Source organism: Aquarana catesbeiana, linkage group LG06, assembly GCF_042186555.1.
Source record: "Aquarana catesbeiana isolate 2022-GZ linkage group LG06, ASM4218655v1, whole genome shotgun sequence".
NCBI classification, from domain to species: Eukaryota; Metazoa; Chordata; class Amphibia; order Anura; family Ranidae; genus Aquarana; species Aquarana catesbeiana.
The window spans coordinates 262,614,486-262,639,358 of record NC_133329.1 but is presented as its reverse complement, the minus strand read 5'-3'; the positions used below and the strand labels follow the sequence as shown (position 1 = coordinate 262,639,358).

At 43.0% G+C, this 24,873-nt stretch overlaps 2 protein-coding genes across 8 annotated transcripts in view; one reads left to right on the top strand and one right to left on the bottom strand.

Moving 5' to 3' along the window:
* STRADB (STE20 related adaptor beta) overlaps nucleotides 1–16,429 on the bottom strand; it is a 71,408-nt gene extending 54,979 nt beyond the window's left edge. The window contains exons 1-3 of one of the 6 annotated variants that reach the window (XM_073633276.1): nucleotides 16,255–16,429; nucleotides 9,127–9,327; nucleotides 1,793–1,904 (exon numbers count right to left, since the gene is read on the bottom strand). The gene's annotated coding sequence lies outside the window, so the exon portion shown is untranslated. The remainder of the gene's footprint in view (nucleotides 1–1,792; nucleotides 1,905–9,126; nucleotides 9,328–16,254) is intronic. The other 5 variants (XM_073633274.1, XM_073633277.1, XM_073633275.1 and 2 more) reach the window with 5 other exon arrangements.
* A 3,066-nt stretch (nucleotides 16,430–19,495) lies between these two features.
* TRAK2 (trafficking kinesin protein 2) overlaps nucleotides 19,496–24,873 on the top strand; it is a 105,445-nt gene continuing 100,067 nt past the window's right edge. For both annotated transcript variants that reach the window (XM_073633271.1, XM_073633270.1), the window contains exon 1: nucleotides 19,496–19,675. The gene's annotated coding sequence lies outside the window, so the exon portion shown is untranslated. The remainder of the gene's footprint in view (nucleotides 19,676–24,873) is intronic.

Genomic DNA, 24,873 nt, shown 5'->3' with positions numbered 1-24,873 from the left:
TTTTTTTAGTTAAAAATAACAAACATGTCATACTTACCTGCTCTGTGAAGTGGTTTTGCACAGAGCACCCCAGATCCTCCTCTGCTCAGGTCCCTTGTCCGCACTCCTGGCCCCTCCCTCCTGTTGAATGCCCCCACAGCATGCGGCTTGCTATGGGGGCACCCAAGCCAAGCCACAACTGTGTGTCTATATAGACAAAGAGCCGTGGCCCCGCCCCCTCTCTCTCCTCATTGGCTTACTGACTTTGATTAACAGCAGCGGGGGCCAATGACGTTGTGCTGCTGTCTCAATGAGGAGGGGAGTTCCGAACAGCCGAGACACTCCTGCAACATCGCTGGATCTAGATGGACCTCAGGTAAGTATTAGAGGGGCTGAGGAGGGCTGCGGATTCGCCGCGAGATCACCGTTATCGGCGGCGGGAGAGGTGCCTGGGGTCTTTTTGACCCCAGATCTCATATTTAAGAGGACCTGTCATGCTTTTTTTCTATTATGTTTACATTCCTTGTAATAGGAATAAAAGTGACCCATTTTTTTTTTTTTTTAAACAGTGAAAAAATAAATAAAATCAAGTAAAATAAATAAGAAAAAAACATTTTTTTTTAAAGCGCCCCGTCCCGACGAGCTCGCGCGCAGAAGCGAACACATACGTGAGTAGCGCCCGCATATGAAAATGGTGGTCAAACCACACATGTGAGGTATCACCGCGATCGTTAGAGTGAGAGCAATAATTCTAGCCCTAAACCTCCTCTGTAACTTAAAACATGCAACCTGTAGAATTTTTTAAATGTGGCCTATGGAGGTTTTTAAGGGTAAAAGTTCGACGCCATTCCACGAGCGGTGCAATTTTGAAGCGTGACATGTTGGGTATCAATTTACTCGGCGTTACATTATCTTTCACAATATAAAAAAAAATTGGGCTAACTTTACTGTTGTCTTATTTTTTTTATTCAAAAAAGTTATTTTTTTTCAAAAAAAAAGTGCGCTTGTAAGACCGCTGCACAAATACGGTGTGAAAAAAAGTATTGCAATGACCACCACTTTATTCTCTAGGGTGTTAGAAAAAAGAACAATATATAATGTTTGGGGTTCTAAGTAGTTTTCTAGCAAAAAAAAAAAAAACGGTTTTAAACTTGTAAATACCAAAATCTCAAAACGAGGCTAGTCCTTAAGTGGTTTGCATAGAATGCATTAAGATCAAAAAAACTTCTGCCTTTACAACCACTTTAAAGAAGAATTCCATGTATGGGTATTTTTTACATAGTTACATTAGTCCAGCTTGGGCCAATGTAACCATGCATATACCCTACCTGTGGTATTCCTCTAGAAGCTGGAAATCACTGGAGTAGTGACTACTCCAGTGATGTCCACTAGCTTCTGGGTCCTGTGCCAAGAGGCTTCCTGACGCACTCTGTACACAATAGGTTGCCTGCTTGGCATGCCAATTGGGCACCAGCGAATGCTTTGCATTTTCTCAATAATGGCAAAGCCTTGTCTTAACGGACAAGATGGAGAGTGTGATGTCACCGCCCTGGCTATCTACCTCGTCCAATCAGAAAATGCTTTGCATTCACTGAGAAAATGTAAAGTGGTCTCTAAATTGCGTCCACGCTAAGCAGCCAACCTCCTGTTTCAGAATGCAAGAGCTGCCACTTGACACGGGACCCGGAAGTTAGTGGAAATCACAGGAGTAGCAGTATCTACTACAGTGATTTCCAGCTTCTAGAGGCATCCCACAGGTATGGTCTATGCACAGTTGCATTGGTTCAATGAAAATATGTCAAAATTTCCATACCTAGAATTCTTCTTTAAGACTTAGGCCCAAATTCTGTAGACTGGAATTCCTGGCACCTTTTCTACAAACTCAAACAACACTTTTCTCCAGCGATCAGCTAATTTATGTTTGCCTGAGGGAACCAAATGGCAGAGAAATACTTTATCACCAGGTTGCACCATAACAAACTGGCATCAAAACTTCTTTTATTGGCAGTATATATATATTTGAAGCATTTAACTCATCCTCTTTTAAACTATTTTTGAGCCATTCAACATATAGTAGTGACTTTGATGTTCCATTCCATTATTAGACTTGCCCAATCGTATATGACAATAAAGAGATGGGCTTTTATCCCAAACACAAGTAGGTAAAGAGGGAAAACCCAGTTGACTCTTGCTTGGTACAATTGTTGGCACATACCATAGCTCCAACATGTTCCTATGTTGGTTAGCACCATCAGGGAGGGTGCCCAGCATGCCCAGCAAGGTACAACTGAAACGTTCACAGAGGACATCCCCACTGTATGATAAGGTGTGATACTGTATAGCTCTTGTCACTGCTAAACAGTATTCACAGTCTGACCCCTGGTTAGAGCGAATTTGATCTGGAAAATAACTTCTCCCACAACAATGCAGACATTGCTTTCTGGTCAGTCTTTGCATGGGTAGCCTAGAGCATATTAAGTGAAATGATCAGTCACAATTAAAACATTGCCCATCCCCCTGCTGTTATTGTCGATACACAAACAACACATGCACACTAAATCCATTGGGTCAGAATGTTTCAAGTGTTCCATAGGGGAAGCTTAAATAAGAGTTTTCCATTGCAGATATCTCACACAACGCCTAAAATATTCTGCAAAAGCTTCCCTCATTTGCGTCCAAATGAAATGGTCTTGGATTACTGGATTAGATTAGGAGTATCATATGCTTTTGTAGTTGAATGTTTTCTGATCCCCCCCAAGGCGGTGGGAGAGAAGTTCATATTTGGGATGCACTGTTCTTCAGCTCACAAGGGAATCAAGAATGCGAAAATTTAAAAAAAAGCAACACAATATTCTTGCACATCTGCTGTAGCACAGTGGGTGGCCACAGAACATCCAGGTACTTCTTCCTATTTAACTTTTTCCAGGTTCAACAGCAACCCAGGGCACATGGAGAGAGTATCAGTCTCAATATTTTGGTAGTCAGATCATAAGTGAGTGTGTTGTTGTCCGTTCCCACCTCAAACTGAGCCCCATACAACTAAACATGCAGCTTTTCAACAAAAGACCACATCAGGGCAGAAAATTCCAGCTTGTGTACAGGATGATTGTCTTTTGCCAGGACCTTGAACAAGGGAGTCCACCGTGAAAGCTTGTCCTGAAAACTTGGATGTTAGTGCAAATAAAGAAAAGTATCATGGACAGGACTCAATTGTTTTTTTTGTTTCAAGTGAACAAATATGGCTGCAGTGACCTCTCAGCCTCTCAGCTGAGCTAAGGCTGACTGATGTTAGCAGCAGGTCTCATTACTCCTGGATACTACTGTGGAAGATTCCTCCAAATCCATCATAACTGGCATTTACATGGAGAATGTAAGACTTTTGTAGGTCTAAGCAAGCCATCACAGGTGCTTGTGTAAGGCTTTTCTTAAGTTCTAGAAAAGCTTCCTCACATGCAGAAGTCCACTTCATTGAAAGTTTTGATGGTTTTATCAGCAAGAGGGGTTTTATTTACCAGCTCATTATGAAGCCATTCAATCTTTGATTAGTCTCCTATGAAGCAATGATAGTAGCCGCAAAACCCCAAGAAAGACCTCAGTTCAGTCAGATTTTTGGAACAAGGCTAGATCATTCCAACTTTCACTTCACTTCAGTAAGATCAGTTGCTATCCCTTCTGCAGACACAACGTGGCCTACAAAGAACTAGCATACTCACATTTGTCCAGTGTGCTGGAGAAGACTTGTCTGCCTCCTTCTCCCCCCCCCCTCCGCTGTCACATTTGGCACCTTTTGGGGGGGGGGGGCTGGTTTTGACAGGTACTCGCTCCCACTTCCGGCTCTGTTCAAGGCAACAAATGCCTTGTTTCCACTGAGCGGATCGGTTCGGGTCAGTACAGTTTGAATGGCCTAGAATGGTCCGGTCTATTCTGGTGAGCGTTTCCACTGCAAGTGGGACCACAAGGGGCCATACAGGGTTTGGAAAAAATGCCTCAGCATAGCACAGCAGAGGGTTTTCTGTCAGCCAATCAGTGGAATGTATCGTAGCTCCGCCCTAACCGAACCGTTCCATTTTCTATGGCCCCACATCTGAAGCAGGACCCTGAATGGAACGGTTCGGTTGTATGGGCCGCTTTTATAATGGAAACACCCAAAATAGCATACCGAACCGATCCGCTCAGTGGAAACGAGGCAAAAGTGAGCAAGAAAATCAGTCCCCCCCTCCCTCCCCCGCAGCCGGACCAGTCACAAAGTGCAGCACGCTTTGCGCATGCGCAGTAGGAAACTGGCTGTCACAAGGCTTCACTGCCGGCTTCTCTTCTTCAAGATTGCGGTGGCAGCACCTGATTGAAAAATAGGCTCGGGTGAGGACCCCGCTGAATTCCTGGACAGGTAAGTGCCCTAATATTAAAAGTCAGCAGCTACAGTATTTGTAGCTGCTGACTTTTCATTTTTTGTGTGGGAGCACGAAACTCCTCTTTAAATGAGCTATAAACATGCTCCTCCAGGGTAGAGGCAAAAACAATTATGTCATCTGAGTACTGTAGTTAATACTCTGAGAGGGCCAAAAGTCTCTCAGTGTCCGATCCATTAAAGGATAAGTATAGCCAAGGTTCGTTTGGCTGTACTTCTCCTATGGATCACAGGTGTGCAATTCGTTTTGCACTCCTCTGACCGGTTTTCAGCAGAGAGCGGGCTGATGTCCGCTCTCTGCTGAAAACAGTCCAGGCACCGCGTCGTCGCGACAATGGAAGTCGGGATCCGCCAGGTGCCTGGACTGACACTGTACTCAGCCTCTCAGCGAGCCGCTGAGAGTCCAACCTGGCCGCTCCCCGCCCCTCCATAGCTCAGCGCTCCAGTGAGCGAGGAGGAAGGAGAGCCCGAGAGCTGCAGATTGACAGTCTACAGCTTTCTGCTTGGGGAACTGTCAGAACCGAGGTGTTCCATCGATCGGTTGGTTCTCAGCGTAGAGGCGCCAGAGGACAGATGCAGCATCAGACCTAGGCAAGTATAAATCAGGAAAAAACAAAACAAACCCATACTTCTCTTTTAAATGCTGGAGACACCAGTAACCCCCTGGGGCATGTAACTGGAAAAAACCCCAGAGGGCAAATAAATACTGCCTTTTCTTGATCTTTCCCTTAAACGTTGCAGCCCATAATCATAGGAGCTATCAGTGGATTCAAACATGCTTGTGACAAAGATACATCTATACTCAGTCAAAGTAAGGCTGGCCATACACTATACAATTTTTTTTAGATTTACCTTCAACTTTTTAGTACAAGGGCCTGCCCGACTGCATACTGTATACCTTGAAAGTGTTTAGGTTTGACCTCGTATCATATGGTTTTGGTAAGCCTAAAAGGAAAATTGAATAAGGACATTTTATAATGTATGGCCAGCCTTAAAGAAAAAAAAATGTATATACACCTCTCACATTTTTGTAAATATTTTATTCTAACTTTTCATGTGACAACACTGAAGAAATGACACTTTGCTACAATGTAAAGTAGTGAGTGTACAGCTTGTATAACAGTGTAAATTTGCTGTCCCCTCAAAATAACTCAACACAGAGCCATTAATGTCTAAACCACTGGCTACAAAAGGGAGTACACCCCTAAGTGAAAATGTCCAAGTTGGGCCCAATTAGCCATTTTCCCTGCCCGATGTCATGTGACTCATTAGAGTTACAAGGTCTCAGGTGTGAATGGGGAGCAGGTGTGTTAATTTCTTTGAATTAATGCCATCTGGGAGACGTTTTACAGTAATTAAAACAAGGACAAATAGATTTAAAGAGAGCTTCTTTCCCAGGGCTGTTAAGGCTATCAATGCAGAAATGAAATGAAAAAGGTTACATAGTTTTATTTTCTGTCTTGTTTAGTTTTTTGTTTTTATATGAGGGCACTTTTTATACCTTTAGAATATGGGGACAATTTTATATATTTATATATATTATACACTTTTTGGTATAATTAAATCCTATGTGGTAAATGCATGGTTGAAAATTGTGATGTATGAATAATGTGTGGAGTAGAAATGTAATTTAATTGTGATTTGTTTTACAATGACAATAAATCTTATCTATCTTAACTTTGGTGTTATCGCTCTCACTCTCTCATACTGGTCACTGGAAGTTCAACATGGCACCTAATGGCAAAGAACCTCTAAGGATCTGAAAAAAAAGAATTGTTGCTCTACATAAAAATGGCCTAGGCTATAAGAAGATTGCCAAGACCCTGAAACTGAGCTGCAGTATGGTGGCCAAGACCACGCAGCGGTTTAACAGGATAGGTTCTACTCAGAACAGGCCTCGCCATGGTCCAGGAAAGAAGTTGAGTGCACGAGCTCAGCATTATATCCACAGGTTGTCTTTGGGAAATAGACGTATGAGTGCTGCCAGCATTGCTGCAGAGGTTGAAGGGGTGGGGGGGACAGCCTGTCAGTGCTCAGACCATACGCTACACACTGCATCAAATTGGTCTGCATGACTGTCGTCCCAGAAGGAAGCATCTTTTAAAGATGATGCACAAGAAAGCCCGCAAACAGTTTGCTGAAGACAAGCAGACTAAGGTCATTGATTACTGGAACTATGTCCTGTGGTTTGATGAGACCAAGATAAACTTATTTGGTTCAGATGTGTCAAATGTGTGTGACGGCAACCAGGTGAGAGTACAAAGACAAGTGTGTCTTGCTTACAGTCAAGCATGGTGGTGGGAGTGTCATGGGACACTCCCCCCGCTTGAGGGAACCATGAATGCCAACATGTACTGTGACATACTGAAGCAGAGCATGATCCCCTCCCTTCAGAGACTGGGCCGCAGGGCGGTATTCCAAAATGATAACGACTCAAAACACACCTCCAAGACAACCACTGCCTTGCTAAAGAAGCTGAGGGTAAAGGTGATGGACTGGCCACACATGTCTCCAGACCTAAACCCTATTGAGAATCTGTGGGGCATCCTCAAATGGAAGGTGGAGGAGCACAAAGGTCTCTAACATCCACCAGCTCCGTGATATCATCATGGAGGAGTGGAAGAAGACTCCAGTGGCAACACGTGAAGCTCTGGTGAACTCCATGCCCAAGAAGGTTAAAGCAGTGCTGGAAAATAATGGTGAACACAAGAAAAAAAGACCTCTCCTGCGCTCAGGTGTCCATGAACTGGATATGTGGTGCAGCCACCTATAGAAGTAATGCCTAGCGTCTTGCAGCCCTCATTTGAACAATGGGTATTCAAGCTAAAAAAAAAACAGAAAAGAAAGAGGGCGCACCAACCTAGTGCATTACCACTGATAAACTTTAATGCAGCATAAAAACAGTAAAAATTTATACTCACAAACGAGCTAATAAAGATAGCTTTCAAAAGGGCGCAAAAGCGCTGTTTCTGTGGATCGACACCCCAGGACCTGTTGCCGAGAGGATCAGACCAGCGCAAATGGCTGATGGCTTACGCGTTTCGGGGGAGCACCCCTTTCTTCAGAGCCTAAGCGGGCAATGGTTGGTCTCTCGAATCGAGAGACCAACCATTGCCCGCTTAGGCTCTGAAGAAAGGGGTGCTGGAAAATAATGGTGGCCACACAAAATATTGACACTTTGGGCCCAATTTGGACATTTTCACTTAAGGGTGTACTCACTTTTGTTGCCAGTGGTTTAGACATTAATGGCTGTGTGTTGCGTTATTTTGAGGGGACAGCAAATGTACACTGTTATACAAGCTGTACACTCACTACTTTATATTGTAGCAAAGTGTCATTTCTTCAGGTGTTGTCACATGAAAAGATATAATAAAATATTTACAAAAATGTGAGGGGTGTACTCACTTTTGTGAGATACTGTATATATATATATATTTTACACACACACACAAAATATGGATCAGACTCGATGGACCACTTGGTCTTTTTTTTGCCATTACTCTTCTGCTTTTATGAGCCAAATCGTTACCTTCAGGTGGACGGCTCACATAGGCAATTACTGTACGCGGGGGATCCTCATCAGCTACCACAACAGGAATGCAATGTTCAACTTTATTTATTCAACTTTTGTTTATTGAACAGTTAGAAGCTGACTGGCTATCATGCACAGCGGCACCAGATTATGAGTGCAGCAGCTTTAGTAAATCAACCCCATAGTGTCCCCAGATTAAAAAGGAAGGTGGCTTAAAGGATCAGTTGACTTTTTAGAAAAAAAATAATAAATGAACATTTTTTTGCAGGAAAAAAAAAGTGCATTTGTTTATTTTTTTTAAGCCTTTAAAGCATTGCACCAGCACCATTGATTAGCAGATCGCTGGTGCCATGAAGGTCTCCAGCAGATCTGCCAGTGTATCTGTGTGCCTATATATCTTGTATGGGTAAGCAGATACAATCTGAATGGAAGATTTAATGAACTACCACGATGCTCCACAGTGCCATTGTAGTTCACTGAGAACTACCAGCCAAATGCCGCAAAAGGATGTTGGGGCTTGTAGTTCATTCACACACAGAACATAAAAAATGGGTGGAACATGTTCCCAAAGGTAAACTTATCCTTTAAGTATTTTTGGTAGAAGGGCCAGTCTGAAATAAAGCAGAAGTGGATATATCACTAATTGAAAGTACACCTGCGGCCTACCCAAGGTAATCTTTCCCCGTTTTTTCTGTACAATTGTCCAACTTTATGGTGAACGTCTAGACCAGGACTCTCCAAACGATGGCCCTCCAGTTGTTCGGGAACTACAATTCCCATCATGCCTAGTCATGTCTGTGAATGTCTCATAGAACATGTAGTTCTGCAACAGCTGGGGGGTTATAGTTTGGAGATCCCTGATCTGGACTATCAGCAGGCAGGGGGTATTAACAAATTATGTGGACTGCTTGTCCACAGTGAAAGCATTTGATTGGGAACAGAGGGTTATGACTGAAAACCTTCTTATTAGTAGATGGAGCTTTAAGCTGTGAAAGTTTACTAGCCATTTTGTTTTTATTAAAAGGGGTACTATAAAGGTTATCAGTCTCCCTTTTCTTTAATTCAGTAATAGTTTCAATGAAAGTAACATTTTTTTTTTTCCTCTCAAAATAAGTGATAGGACAGGTGACATATTAGGGTGATGTGGGAGTAGCCCCTTTATAATTTGAGCAGTCCTTAATTTGTCAAAATCTGTAGGTGAGATTACCTTTCTTTATGCTTTGTCTGTTTGAAATCAGAAAGCCTCTGATCAGGATCACGCTGCAGTCCATATGCAGAACATCAGTATAGTCTTAGGTAGTGGTACTCACACGACTGTCCTTATAGGTCCCTCCATCCCTTGTTGTGCAAAATCTTTCCAGCCTTCAAAACTTTCTTCAGCAGGAACAGGCAGCACCCCTGAAAGAGCCTTTAACATGTGATGAAAGTCAACATGTAAATTCTGGGATATAACTTCAATGACTTTCAGCAGCAGATGCTCAGTATTTGTTTCCTGAATAGTGGCTATAGTAGGCAACATAACAATCTCTTCAAAAAAGCGTTTGGATTTAGTGGTTCACATTTTACAGGCATGACTAGAAGCTTTTGCCTCACTGGAGGTAAAATTACTGGAAAACCGGCAACCCAGCCAGTTGATTCACCTCCCTTTGAATATAAGCAAAAGGGCCCTTTAACTTGATTTAGGTCCACCTCACAGAGACAGATAGTTGGTATAAATTATATAACCCTTAGTTTTTCTTCTATCCACAGGAGAACATACTGCAAGGTTTCATTGCCTTTTAGTGACTTCTGCATTCTGTGGGTTCTCACAGAGACAAGTGAACACAATATAGCAAACATCTTATGAGATGGCATTCCCTCTTCCTGGGCCCACTGCCTCACAATGTCTAAAGAGAACCTTAACACAGTAGTACTTTATTTTACATGATCCAAGATACTGTATATCCCAGCGGGACCTCCAAATGTAGCCATATTTTTACACCCTCTTCAAACTACTGATGTGTTGTGGAGCCCCCTGCGTAGTTTTAAAGAGGAACTAAGCCCTCCTATCCTTTACAGCCAAGGAAGCAGACATTTTTTAACCTTTGTTTGATATGCAGTTTCCATGGTGCTGCACATGTGATCAATTATGATACCAGTCATTTGATGGGTTTACAGTTCAGCTGAGCGCCTAGGCAAATGTGGCAATTGTCATTCACGGCATACCTGGAATGTAACTGTTTTGGGAAAGTTAAATTGATGAGTTAAATTCCGTTTCAGGAACAGAGCCTTCACTATATCTGTGAGAACAGGACGGAATCTCTACTTATTACCAGTACCTCCACTCATTTGGCCTTGTGGATGACAAGTACAGTCCAAATCCAGATACTGTGTCAATTGGGGCTCATTCCTCATCAGGACCGTGTTTACCCACACAGTGATGCACAGATGTTTTATGTATCCCCCATGCAGGTAGTTTCATGCCCCCCCCATGAATGGAAAAAAAAAACACAAAACCCCCTTGGGTGGGTGGGACTTTAAAAGTGACCAGAAATAATGATTGTATCATATATTATTAACAAAAATAGTATATTCAATAAAAGAAACTTCGATCATAAAGGACAATAGTATACAATAGCGTTTATATGGATTACGATATATATACAGACACATGTAGGCTTTCTGATGAACCCAACGTTTCCAGCTTGATGCCCTTCTTCAGGGAATTTTATAACATACAGAGCCAGGTGTCAAAGAATATCATTAACCCATAAAAATGTAAGAGTTAAGAAGGTCCCGTAAAAAAAAAAAAAACAGGGAACTTGAAAACAACTGCTCCCATGTAGCCCCGACAATCTATGTGGATATCTCAGCAAAGGTCCAAAAAAGGCCCCCAGCAAAAAAAAAAAAAAAAAAAATCAGATCGGATGATCTGGATGGAAAGCATACAAGGGGGTGTCACCCAGAACGGAAAAAACACATCCTTTATTTGCAAGTCCCAAACTTAGCTGGAAAGTTCCTATGGGTATCCTCTTTATCCATTTTATACTGCAGATCTTGGATTTTCTCTTTCTCTACTATTTTTGTTAATAAACTCTTTTATATATGATACAATCATTGTTTTTGGTCACTTTTAAAGTCCCACCCACCAAGGGGGTTTTGTTTTTTTTATATAATCTTGGGATGTGGTGACCACAAACATTTGATCCAGCAGATCTTGGATTTTCTCTTTACCCCCTATGAATGAGGCGTTACAATAGACAATAATCCACACAGTCTTTAAAGTTCATATAGCAGCCCATACATTAAGCATTTTTTTTTGTTCAACCAGCAGGTAAAACAAAAGAAACTGCCTCAATTCCCCCATCCACATCAAATCATTCCCTGCCACCAGGATGCAATGATCAGTGTTGCCAGCTATAGGCAGTGGCACTGATTGTTCGGAAGACCCGACAGGCTGGTTGCATAAAAGTCGATCATTAGACTGACTTGTGTAAAACCAGGCTGCCAAAATATGGATCGAAATTCAGCAGTTTCCCGCTGGACCAGCCTAATTTCCATCTATGTATGACTGGCTTAAAGCGGAGTTCCACCCAAAAGTGGAACCTCCGCTTATCTGCTTCCTCCCCCCTTCGGTGCCACATTTGGCACCTTTACCCAGGTACCCTTCCCCATTTCCGGAAGACATCGCCGCGGCGCCATCACTCGGAAGTTCGGCTCTCCGTCTTCTTCCTCCGCTGCCGGGCCAGTTAGAAAAGTGCAACACGCTTTGCACATGCGAAGTAGGGAGCCAGCTGTGAAGCCAAAAGGCTTCACAGCCGGTTTCCCTTACGACGAATGGCGGCGGCAGCACCCGACAGCCGATCCGAAAATTGGCTGGGGTGCCGACATTGAGGGCTTCCTGGAGAGGTAAGTGCCCATACATTAAAAGTCAGCAGCTACAGTATTTGTAGCTTCTGACATAAATTTTTTTCCCCCAGGCGGAACAACGCTTTAAAGGATACGTTCACCTTCTCAAAAAAAAATAATAAATGCAAATTTTTTTGCAGGTAAAAAATGTGCATTTTTTTTTTCCTGGAGCCTGCAGAACATTGCACCTGCAATCAGCAGTTTGCGGGTGCATCCTCAGTTTCCTGCAGACTCTCAGCGCAGCCGCCCAAAACCTCGTTTGGGCAGGCACTAAGAGCAGAAAGAATCAATGGACTACCAGAGCGGTCACCAACATGCTGGTAGTTCATTGAGAACTACAAGCCGTCACCTAATACCTCAGCTCTTTGTTTTCGAGGATGCCCAGAAATAGGCACATATTTACACATATGGTGGACGTGCCCAGTAATCCAAACCTTCTGGAAGGAAGTCTTCGTGATTGCATCTAAAATATTTAAAAAAATAATACAACCAGATCCATATTTAACTTTACTTAATCTAAAACCGGAATGGTTAACACTCTCTCAATTCAAACTTATGATCCAACTAAAACAAACAGTGGCCAAGGCATGGAAATCTCCTACATTGGTACTAGCAGAAACAATTCACAGAATGAATAATACAATGTCCCATGCTAAGATGGTAGCCATCGATCAAAATCAAATTCCAAAATTTGAAAAACTTTGGCACCCTTGGATAAAACAACAGTTCCCGTCAAACTTCAATGACTCTGTCCTGTTGCCATGGTAACAGATTAAATGACTTACAGAGACACCCATTCTAAGGCTTCAAAGAAAACTAAAAAGAATAATAAACTGACGAGCGGGACAACCTTGTGGACCATACCTCTACCTTTCAACCCTTTTTCTTCTTTCTCTTTCCTTTTCTCCACCTTACGATTAAAGCTCATTATCAGAATTTATTTGACCTATATACACTCTACTTGTAAACAATATGTATAGTAGGTATAAATCATTTAAATACCTACAAAAGTAACTAAGGAAATGATATATATCTTTAATTTAGGTTTACGTGAACCCAATGTTTAATATTTGAAATTTCATGATATTTACCTATATAAACCCTACTGTAAAACAATGAGCTTACTTTATAGATCCTTGTAAACTTACTTTATGTATCTTCATAACATTGTATACTCAATAAACTTCTTTTGACAAGGAGAACTACAAGCCGTAAAGCCACAGCGGTTAACAGGACTTCTAGGCATTCATTTACAGGAAACTGTGGAAATTGTGACAGCGGGTGTGTGGAGAACAACCCTCTGCCCGTTGTCACAGAGAGAGGGCGGAGAAAGCTGCAGGAGCTGGAACATGTAACATGTTCTGAAAGTGAACTTATACTTTAGGAGCAATAATATCCGAGTTAACACTGACATTATGAAGCATCAAACTATATGTATTCTCTAAACAGGAACATTAAAACATTGTATCTTTATGTATTCTGTAAACAGGAACATTAAAACAACTCTCACTGCATGTTTCAGTGAGGTGATGCTGTGTTCTGCGAATAGAGATCAACTTTTTTCTATGTCCATGTGCTTTTCTAGAGGGGCTACACAATAATGCCTTACAACAGGCATGATGATCTCATCAATGCAGAGGGCACAACAGCCATAATTGAAAAGGGCAAAAAAAAAAAAACAACTGCATCACAGGCCAGTATATACACTTAGTATTTATACAGACAGTAACTATCACATCACTACAGGTATATGTAAACTCAAGCATTCAAAGTTAAAGTATAACCATTGTAAAATAAAAAGTAATTTTCAATGTTTTGAATTCTGCAGCTTTCATTAAAAGATACGTGATCACCTTGCAAATTAGTTACAGTGTATTTGCCAGTGTATTGGTGAAGAAGAGGGTGACATCATGACCAGTATCTTTGGCAAGTTGGAGGATAGCCTGTCTTAGGGGGAACTGGAGGAAGGGAGCAGCCAGTGAGCTGAGGGTTAATGGTGGTATAATAGGCAGATGGGTGGCATGATGCAGTTCTATAAGGCCTCTTGCACATGATACTCCTATTTGGGCATCTACTTTTTCAGACTTTTTTCTTGTATGTATTTGCACGCATTTTTTGCACATATGCATTTTGAGTGCGTGAAAACTTTGCGTTTTTGTTCTGCACAATATGTAAATGGGCATTTGCACACATTTTGCATGCAAAAGGCGTAAATTATTGACCAAAAATGCAGATTTTTCTATTTATTTCTTTTTTTTTACTGAAGAATGCACGGCGCTTGTTTACATGCCTGTGTGCATAGGCGCATTACAATTAACAGGCTGTATTTTAGCTCAGTAGAAAAAAAAAAAAAAAAGGAGTTGTACTGAGCAAGAGGCCTAACATTTCCAGTAATGTGCAAGTTTCATTGACATTACGGAATTCAGTAGATGCTGATTGTTTCTCTTTCATCATGACATTAAGGCCTCATGCACACGAGTCGCCAGTGCAAACTCTGCTGAACACATATTTTAAAAAGATGAAACCAGCGTTTAGAAACGCCCGTTTTGCCGCGTTTGCATCTAGAAGCGTCTGCAGAGCAGTAAATAACATTTTGCGACCCAACTTTGCGACCCACTTCTGCAGCAGAGAATGACATTTTGTGACCCGAATTTGGGGCCCCATATCCCAGGGCCACTTGGTGCTAGGAACCCCAAATTTAGATATGTTATGGTGTTAGTCCAACTGTGTTATCACACCAAATTTGGGGTTCCTAGCTCTAAGTGGCCCCAAAGTCGGGTTGTAAAAACACCTATAAATGCAAACGCGGCTAAACGCGGTACCGGCGTTTAGCCGCGTTTGGCGTCTGAAATGTGGAAAACTTTTGCGTCTGAACCCATTTTTTTGCTTCTGGAAAAACGAGGTTAAACGCAACTGCCTAAAAACAAGACATGGACACATAGGATAACATTGAATGGGTTCAGGGGCAGTTTAAAAAAGTGTCCAACTGCCTCTGAACGCGAGTTTAACAGCGTCTCGTGTGCATGAGGCCTAAAGGGGTTGTAAACCCTAGTTTTTTTTAAATAACAAACATATCATACTTACCTCCACTGTGCAGTTCGTTTTGCACAGTATGGCCCCAATCATCCTCTTCTGGGGTCCCCCAATGGCACTCGCATCGGTAAACCCCCTAGGAGAAGCGCTCTCCCGGGGGGGGGGGGGGGGTTTCTTGCGGCGGCACTCCCGAGTCCAGCATTTGCATCCATAGACACAGAATGCCGGACTCAGCCCTGCCCCCCGGCCTCATTGGATTTGATTGACAAAGCTGGCAGGGGACAGCTGCCACTCAGATCGATGCTACAGCCATCTGGGGGAGTATGAATGTTTATTTGTTTTTAAAGCGGGGTTCCACTCAAATTTTCAACTTAATCTTACCCCCTTCAGTTAATTGCATAGATGTTCAAATGCCACACGAAATTTTTTTTTTATCGCTGTAATTACCTTTATATTATACTTTATTGTGGTTCTTCCTGTCTCTCCTCCCATGGGAGTAGGCGTGTTTATTGCCTTTCCCCGGCGCCGCACTGTCTCCTGGGAGCTGTGAATGAACAGCATTCACCGCATCCAGGAAATCAATGCTTATGGGCTTCACATGCCCACAAGCAAGATGGAAACAGCCAGCATCACATTTTTTTGTTATTCTTCAGTATGAAAACAGGCAGAGGCGGAAATATTACACCCAAACTCTGAGTATTATTTTGGGATTAGCAAAGTGTCTCAATGACCTAAAAAAGAAAAAAAGATAGGTCGCCGGACTCCCGCTTTAACTTCTCTTTTAAAGACACATTTTCTTGCTGATTTTTCTTAACCCCTTCCCATTGCCTCCTGGCCCTTTAAAAATGTCTAAATGCCGGGAGGCGGGCATTCGGGTCATGTGACCACTGTGATTGGCAGTTACAGCAGACACATGATCGGAAAGCTCCCGATCGCAAGTATGCATTGGGAGCTTTCCATTCCCCGCTGGCGAATGTGCAGGGCGCGCGTTCTCTGCACAGTTCCGTGTTTACATATGGCCACGTTAAAGCCCATCCGCCGAGATGCCGCATATATGCACGTGGCCAGCAGGAAGAGATTAAAGATACAACATAATCAACAATTTACTACAACTTGGAAGAGGACTTATTTATCTCTACTTTCTTGTCACCGATATGGAGGTGTAGCAACAACAGCACCATACACTAAAAGCGTTGCAGATAAGAACTACTTTAAATTTGTTGCATGCATCGCTACTAACAATGAAAACGTTGCTGAGTTTTCATGCATTTGGCGCAAGGCTTCTGACTACATGAACTGCCAGAGATGTGTTGCAAATGCCTTATTGAAGCACACATATAAATAAATACAACAGGTCCACCTGGTGTGGTGAATATACTAGTCACTGCTTAAAATAGTATAGTCAACAAAGCACCTCTCCTACTTGCAGGCTCCTCTGTTCCTCACTGCACAGAGCTAAAGGAAAAAAACAAGCAGGTTCTTCACCCTTTTCAGTTTCAATCTCAGTCGGCTCCAAGGTATAGTCCTCTGCAGAGGCCAAGCTTCGATCTGGAGAGCAGAAGCCAAGCCTCGATCTGGAGAGCAGAAGCCAAGCCTCGATCTGGAGAGCAGAAGCCAAGCCTCGATCTGGATAAAACCAACCCTCCTTCCTGGCTTCACTGCACACTCATATGATACTCCAAACAATCCATTTTAAATAAAGCAGTCCTTTGCCCTCACTTTGCACATTCACTAATCTGACATTTTACCTCCTCCTTTGCAATAATTGCATATTTTCTGCTGTTCACATCCCTGCACTTAGTCTTCCTTACCTAGGCGAGAATGACATAACCTGTAGTGCACACAGACTCCTGGGTTATAATCACCATATGTCCCAAAAGTCTTCAGGCAACTCCAGGAGCACTGGGCGCACATGCCCCGCCAATCCTATTCATGTGTGCCCAGTGCTGTAGCTGAAAAGTTATAATGTTTCCACATTGCCTTAGTATCAGCATTGTATAAATAATAGGGTTCTGAGGGTGAATGAGCAGTACAGGTGGTGTATGGGCCCCCAGCATTCTAGCCAGGGAATCATACAGAGAAATTCATAAAGAGTGTCATAGACACCCTTTAGAATTTCATCTGGGCGGAACACCGTAAGTGTCAGGGCTTGCACCTGATTAATATCACTGACAATTACATGAATTTGTTGGTGCCCGCACAAGTCATGTGTTCACTTCCCTCCATGGCCTCTGCACCTATATCACTGATATGGCTGAGAAGTTTTTTCAGGATCTTCCCACCCAGTGATAAGTCATTTCCCAAATACAGGTGTAGCGCTACCCCCAAAGGAGTCACTGATGATTGTTGGTTATCTAACACCTTGCACAGCCAGGCACATGAATTTCTCAATCAATCCTGAGACAAGAAGCAGTCCTTAATGATGAGAAGAGGGAAAAGTGAGGAGGGGACACAGTGAGATGAGGGGGCACAGTGAGGTGAGGAGGGGGTACAGTGAGGATGAGGAGGGGGAACAGTGAGGAGGAGACACAGTGATGATGAGGAGGGGAAAGAGTGAAGATGAGGAGGGGACACAGTAAGGATGAGGAGGGGGCACAGTGAGGATGAGGAGGGGGCACAGTGAGGATGAGAAGGGGGCACAGTGAGGATGAGAAGGGGGCACAGTGAGGATGAGAAGGGGGCACAGTGAGGATGAGAAGGGGGCACAGTGATGATGAGGAGGGGGCACAGTGAGAATGAGGAGCACAGTGATGATGAGGAGGGGGCACAGTGACAGGAAGCACAGTGATGGGAAGCACACTTACGGGGAAATAGTGGTGGGGTCATAGTGATAGGGGGCACAGTGAGAGGGTTAGAACGGTGATGGGGGGCATAGTGACAGGGGACACAGTGAGAGGGTTAGCACAGTGATGGGGGCATAGTGACATGGGACACGGTGAGAGGGTTAGCACTGTGATGGGGGCATAGTGACAGTGGACACAGTGAGAGGGTTAGCCCAGTGATGGGGGCATAGTGACAGGGGACACGGTGAGAGGGTTAGCATAGTGATGGGGGCATAGTGACAGTGGACACAGTGAGAGGGTTAGCACAGTGATGGGGGCATAGTGACAGGGGACACGGTGAGAGGGTTAGCATAGTGATGGGTGCATAGTGACAGTGGACACAGTGAGAGGGTTAGCACAGTGATGGGGGCATAGTGACAGGGGACACGGTGAGAGGGTTAGCACAGTGATGGGGGCATAGTGACAGTGGACACAGTGAGAGGGTTAGCACAGTGATGGGGGCATAGTGACAGTGGACACGGTGAGAAGGTTAGCACAGTGATGGGGCATAGTGACAGGGGGCACAGTGAGAGGGAGCACAGTGACAACGCTTTATCACAGTGACAGTGAAGCTTTTGTTTTTGATATGTGTCTAAGAGACTCTTGCTTGTGACACAGCAACCAAAGCATATTTTATAGGTACAAGGAAGTCCAGGTTTTGTTTGACCATGCCTCTTTAGCCCCTCTCACCATTTGGCCACACCCACTTTTTGCAGTCACGTGCTACATGCGCCACAAGTCCCGGTTCCCTTGAGGTGTCCCTCGTTCTCAAGTTCTACAGTTGGGAGGTATGCCAGCAGGATGATCAAGCCTGCCTTTTAGCTACACAAAGCCACAGATTTTCATTGTGCACCATTACAACCATCTAGCCACCGACATCCTAACAACCAATGATGTCCTTGGTTGATAAGGAGCATGTAGGGCACCTGCAGTGCATTCTTGTTTGCCCTCCCTTGCCCCTCTCTGTCAACAATGGTATCACAATAGCACAGTGATGGAGAAAACAAGGAGAGAAGAGAAACATTACAATACTAGTCTGTACCGCTGCATACCTCCCAACTTTTTGGGATAGCAATGAGGGACACCTATTGGCAAATGTAAGCAGGCATAGGACACACCCCCTTAAAAGAGAATTATACAAAATAAAGATTAGTAACCCACAAGTGTTTTTTTTTACCACTACTATTCCTTTATACCAGCTTTTGAAATTTACAAATGCAACAATTTAGAAATTGGATGAAAAGTTTAGCATTGGGAAACACTTTTTGAAAGATAAACTATAGAGATCAGACCAAAATGAGAGACAAATGAGGAGGAAAGAGGGACTTTGTTCCAAATTAGGGACAGTCCCTTAAAATCAGGGACAGTTGGGAGTTATGCCGCTGTGCAAAGATGTATTTGCGGTGGAAGTATACACCACCTTTAACATTGGGTGTCCTACGCGTGCAGATGCTACTGCATTATGTAAAAACAGTTTAGTTTTTTTACATTTTAGAATGGGGTGCCTTGAGATTTTGCAGAATTTTACAGGGTGCTTCGACTGAGAAAATATTGAGAAACATTATTCTAGAATTGGTTTGGGTGCTGCCTGCTATCCAACTCAAGGCTTAGTTTTTGCTCTCCAGATCGAGGCTTGGTTTTTGCTCTCCAGATCGAGGCTTGGTTTTTGCTCTCCAGATCGAGGCTTGGTTTTTGCTCTCCAGATCGAGGCTTGGTTTTTCCTCTCCAGATCGAGGCTTGGTTTTTCCTCTCCAGATCGAGGCTTGGTTTTTCCTCTCCAGATCGAGGCTTGGCTCCTGTTCTCCAGATCGAGGCTTGGCTCTTGCTCTCCAGATCGAGGCTTGGCTCTTGCTCTCCAGATCGAGGCTTGGCTACCGCTACCCACAGCGAGGCTAGGCTGTTGCAGAGGAATTGACCGTGGAGCGGGCTGTGTTGAGGTGGACAGGGTGATGAAGCGTGTGGTTTGTCTCCGTGTCTCTGCAGTGATGTACTGAGGAGCCGGACACAGAGCAGGTAGTGTGCTGTCTGTAATATATAGATCCGCCCCGGGTGGGGTGTGTGCTCGTGGTGTCAGTGTGGGACACTAGTGGGTGTCATTCGGCCGTCATAGACTGTATAGAATCGGTGATCTGTGACATTACTGGACTTGTCTGGTCTGTGTTTCTCTTCTGTGGTTGTGTATGGAATGTGTCATATTGTGCTTTCCATAGATCATCATTCTGTGACCTTCTTCTCACACATGTCTCCTCTGATTATCCCACATCCAGGACTGTTCTGTACTGATTGGATAGAATTACTAGTCTAATCCTGGGATCCAGATATATTCCATCTTATCATAAATCTATATGTAAATAAATGTGTAGTGCTAAAATTGTTGATCGTGGCCACCTGAAAGGTGATTACACAAATCATGAAAATAAATACACCAAAATACAGTGAAGTATATAAATGAGGAGACAAGCAATCAAAAAACACAATGATGTGTTAAATGTATGTGAAATATAAACATAAAATCTGAACCGTCAAAGTGAAGTGATTGACAGGTAAGTAATCAAAATCACACACTGATGTGTAATAGGTGCTAAAAATGTATGCATGGAAACCGGTGCAAAAATAAACAGGTGAGCAATCTATATCACACAGACAAATGATGAAGAAATCTGTAGTCTCAATCACACTAATGTGTCATTGATGTCCTCATCAAGTGAAACAATATTATGAGATATTGTAACATAAAGTGGTGAAGCAAAAAAGAATATTTTTTTTTTCAAATAGTCATGTACAGATGAGTAACATCATATATATGAGCATATATATTACCCAAACATACATAAAAGTATAACATTTCTCATAAAAAGCAACAATTTTATGAAAAAGTGATGTGAAAAAAAAAAGAACACTCCACCGAAAGGAAGCAAGAAAACACAATGAGACTATATAAATGAAACACCACGATGACGTCCCAATGTAGAGTGCAATGGCAATGATTCATTAAGAAGTGTGACAATCAGAACAATCCATCCGTTACAGTAACACCTGGGGTTGTGCCTCCACCCACCTGGGAATGAGGAGGTTTGGTACTCTTACCCTGAGTAGTGGATCCACATGCCAGCGGAGGTGAATCGTACAAGCATGGATGTAAACACAATTGTCATGGATCGGACTCCAGGGTTATTACGCTTGTCAAGCTACACCTACTGCGCATTTTTATCTGATTATATGATCATCTTTTTATAGTATCCATCTGTCAGCGATGCTGTACTTTTTATTCAAATAGACCCCAGCATTTTTGCTTTATGTTATGCGGAGGCCCTTTTTTCTCTCTTATATCTCAAACAACTACTGCTTGTATCACTATCTGGAGAAGTGTGGCTGGTGACTATATGTATCCCTGATCTCTACTGGTCATCGGAGAACGAGTCGGAGTGCATCTCCAGTCTGATCCATGACAATTGTGTTTACATCCATGCTCATACGATTCACCGCCGCTGGCGTGTGGATTCACTACTCAGAGTAAGAGTACCAAACCCTCTCATTCCCAAAGGTGGAGGCAAACCCCGGGTGTTGTTGTAACGGTTGGATTGTTCTGATTGTCACATTTCTTAATGAAGCATTGCCATTGCACTTGAGACTACATTGGGACGTCATCGTGGTGTTTCATCTATATGGACTCATTGTGTTTTCTTGCCTCCTTTTGGTGGATTGTTCTCTTTTTTTTCACATCACTTTTTCATAAAATTGTTGCTTTTTATGAGAAACATTATACTTTTATGTATGTCTGGGTAATATATATGCTCATATATATGATGTTACTCACCTGTACATGACTATTTGAAAAAATATTCTTTTTTGCTTCACCATTTTATGTTACAATATCTCATAATATTGTTTCACTTGATGAGGACATCAATGACACGTTAGTGTGTGATTGAGACTACAGATTTCTTCATCATTATTTGTCTGTGTGATATAGATTGCTCACCTGTTTAATTCTGCACCGGTTTCCATGCATACATTTTGACGGTTCAGATTTTATGTTTATATTTCACATACATTTAACACTAGTGACTAAGGATGAGCTCCGGCGTGTTCGCACAGCCCACGCGCAGAGCCCGCCAGGAAGTCGGCACGGCACGGCGCTGCGCTAATCACAGGCAGTGAGACATTTACCCGATGTGCGGCTGCAGAAAATGTCTCACTGCCTGTGATTAGGGCAGCGCCAACTTCCTGACGGGCTCTGCACGTGGGCTGTGCGAACACACCGGAGCTCATCCTTACTAGTGACACATTATTGTGTTTTTTGATTGCTTATCCCCTCATTTATATACTTCACTGTATTTTGGTGTATTTATTTTTATGATTTGTGTAACCACCTTTAGGTGGCCACGATCAACACTTTAAGCGTTACACATTTATTTACATATTTTCTTACAGTTAGTCTTATTGTTGTCTTGGCAGCTCACTTTCTAGGTTGGTGCTGTAATTATATTATTCTTCATAAATCTATAGACTGGCCTATGAATAATGAAAGTACAATTACAGACAAAACTTTTTTTTTTTTTTTTTCCAATTTTGGATCGATTTATGCTGGTGTCACACGGACGCTCCAATCAGTTCTGACTGTTAGTTTTTCAGGTGGACCCAATTGGACCATCCATTGTTCTCTATGGAACGGCAGATGTCCATGGACACCCACCAACATCCAATTCTGTCTGGCAAAAACAGGCGGATGGAAGATCGAATGACAGATGGAAACGGACAGGCCATCTGTTTCTATCCGCCCACCCCATAGAGAACAGCGGGCTGTATCCGTGTCCACTCTGCTATCATGGACTTGTCATTCACCTGCTCAGCGGGGATCATCAGAGAGATCCTATGCTGAGCAGGTGAGTGCGCATTATGGAGTCCGCCCGTATGAAACCAGCCTAAGGGAGGGTTATCACCCCTGTACTGTTGGGGAGATTTCCCTTCACTTCCTGTTCCATACCCAAAGCTGGAAGTGAGAGGAAGTGCTGGTTCATGCTAATGCAATTTGAGTCACATAGAATCGCACAAAAAGGGAAATCACATTATATTCAATGGTGCCCCTTCAAATCAATGAAATCTAGAAAAAGGTTCCTGTGCCACTTTGGTACAATTTACATTGCGACCTGGTCCCTTAGAATATGCAAAAATGTAGCCAAGCTGCATCAGTTACACTGCGTAATTGTACTGAAAATTGTGACAAAATCTCATTGCAGTAGTGTGAATCAAGCCTCAATCCCTTCAAAGTGGGGCAATCTGGGGGTGTCACCTGAACCAGTGTCCCCACCTGAAGATGTCCCCTCTAATCCTGTTTTGGTGACAACCAATTTGGATTTTCTTTCACTTTGGGTGATAATGATTAGCATGACAGAGAGGATGAATTTTCCTAACAGTCGCAGGCTACAATACAAACTCCCAGGTGTTCTAGTCCCTCTCCACTCTCCACTAATCTAAAGCAAATGCATTTAGTTATACCTGAATGACTGCTAGGTCTTATAGTTAGCTCTATTCCCATCTATTTTGTGTTTTGGCGGCATGGTGCTGGCAAATTACAAAGCAGTGTGCATATAGGAACAGTTCACACAACATGCAGTCCAGTGCGTTTTTTTTTTTTTTCTTCTGCATCAAAAATGCATGGAAAGTAGGTTATATGGTTTCCAATGGCATAGTTCACACCACGCCAGTTCCAGTTTCATAAAGAAAAGTAGAACATGCTGCATTTTTCCTGCACTGGACTGTACTGGAAAGCGGTAAACTGCATCAATGCACTGGAATGCATGAAATACGCCCCAAACCCCAGTACAATTAAAAAAAGAAAAAGGCATCTGGAAATGCATCAAGAACGCGTAAACAATGCTCATGCACAAAGCGATCTGGAGTGTGCTTTTGTGGTATGAACCAGCACTTAAAGAGTAATGCCGTGTACACATGAGCGGACTTTTCGACCAGACTGGTCTGACGGAACGAATCCATGTGTGGGCTTTATTGGACCTGCAGCGGACTTTTTTGGTCAAAAATCAGACGGACTTTAGATTTGGAACATGTTTCAAATCTTTCCGATGGACTCGAGTCCAGTAGAAAAATCCGGTCGTCTGTATGCTAGTCCGACGGACGAAAACCAACGCTAGGGCAGCTATTGGCTACTGGCTATTAACTTCCTTATTTTAGTCCGGTCGTACGTCATCACGTACGAAGGACTTTGGTGTGATCGTGTGTAGTCAAGTCCGTTTGTTCGAAAGTCCGTCTGAAAAAAAATACAGTACCCCTATGTGACCAATGTACATTGCAGGAATGTGTGGCAGATTCCTACCTTTTTGTGCTCTGCAGAAATAGCTGTTTGTTCCACTATGTCCTTTGCATACTGATTTTGAATAGGAGTAACTAATTCATTATAATCAGCTGATGCTCTTTTAGTGTTTTAGTGAAAAAGGTAGCAGGGTCTGCATTCCTTTAAAAGTATTTAACCCTTAGGGTTCTTCAAGAAATAACAGTTTTGGATGCGCTCTCTGCACCAACTGTGTACAGAAGGCCTCCAGGTTGCATTGAATTTATAGAAAATTACAGTGGCTGCAGTTTGAAAAGGAAAGGTCATTTTTAATAACAATAAAGTGGTTGTAGACCTCTGACGTGAAACTTGAACAAGTGATGATGATGCCAGTGATCATTTACAAGCTGTCAGCTGCAATGGAAGATGGTAGTTGTCATTCGTTAATTCATTCATAGAACTGTGTGAATGAATGATGTGGCCATCTGGGCGGAGTCCTCTTTTTAAATTGTGACAGTGGGTGTGGAGAGAAGATCCCCTGCCTACTGTCACAGCAGGGGATCGGAGGGTGCAGGCAGACGCTATTTGGTAACATGTTACGCCATAAATACAGCCGTTACCAAAGGTGAACGTATTCCTTAATATGAACCTAAATCCTAAAGCAGAACTAAACACCGCATAGCATGGGCTCTCACTAAAATGTGCATGGATGCGTGGTATGCCCCATCTCCGGCAGTGACGGTCTCTTAGAGCAGTGGTCCCCAACCTTTTTGGCACCGGGGACCGGCTGCGTGGAAGAAAATTGTGCCAAGGCCTGGTTGGGGGTCGGGTTGGCACGCGGGGGGGGGGGGAGCGATTTTTCATGGGCAGTTTGTCAGTGCATTATTTCTATTATTACATTGTAGTAATTAATAAAATAGTA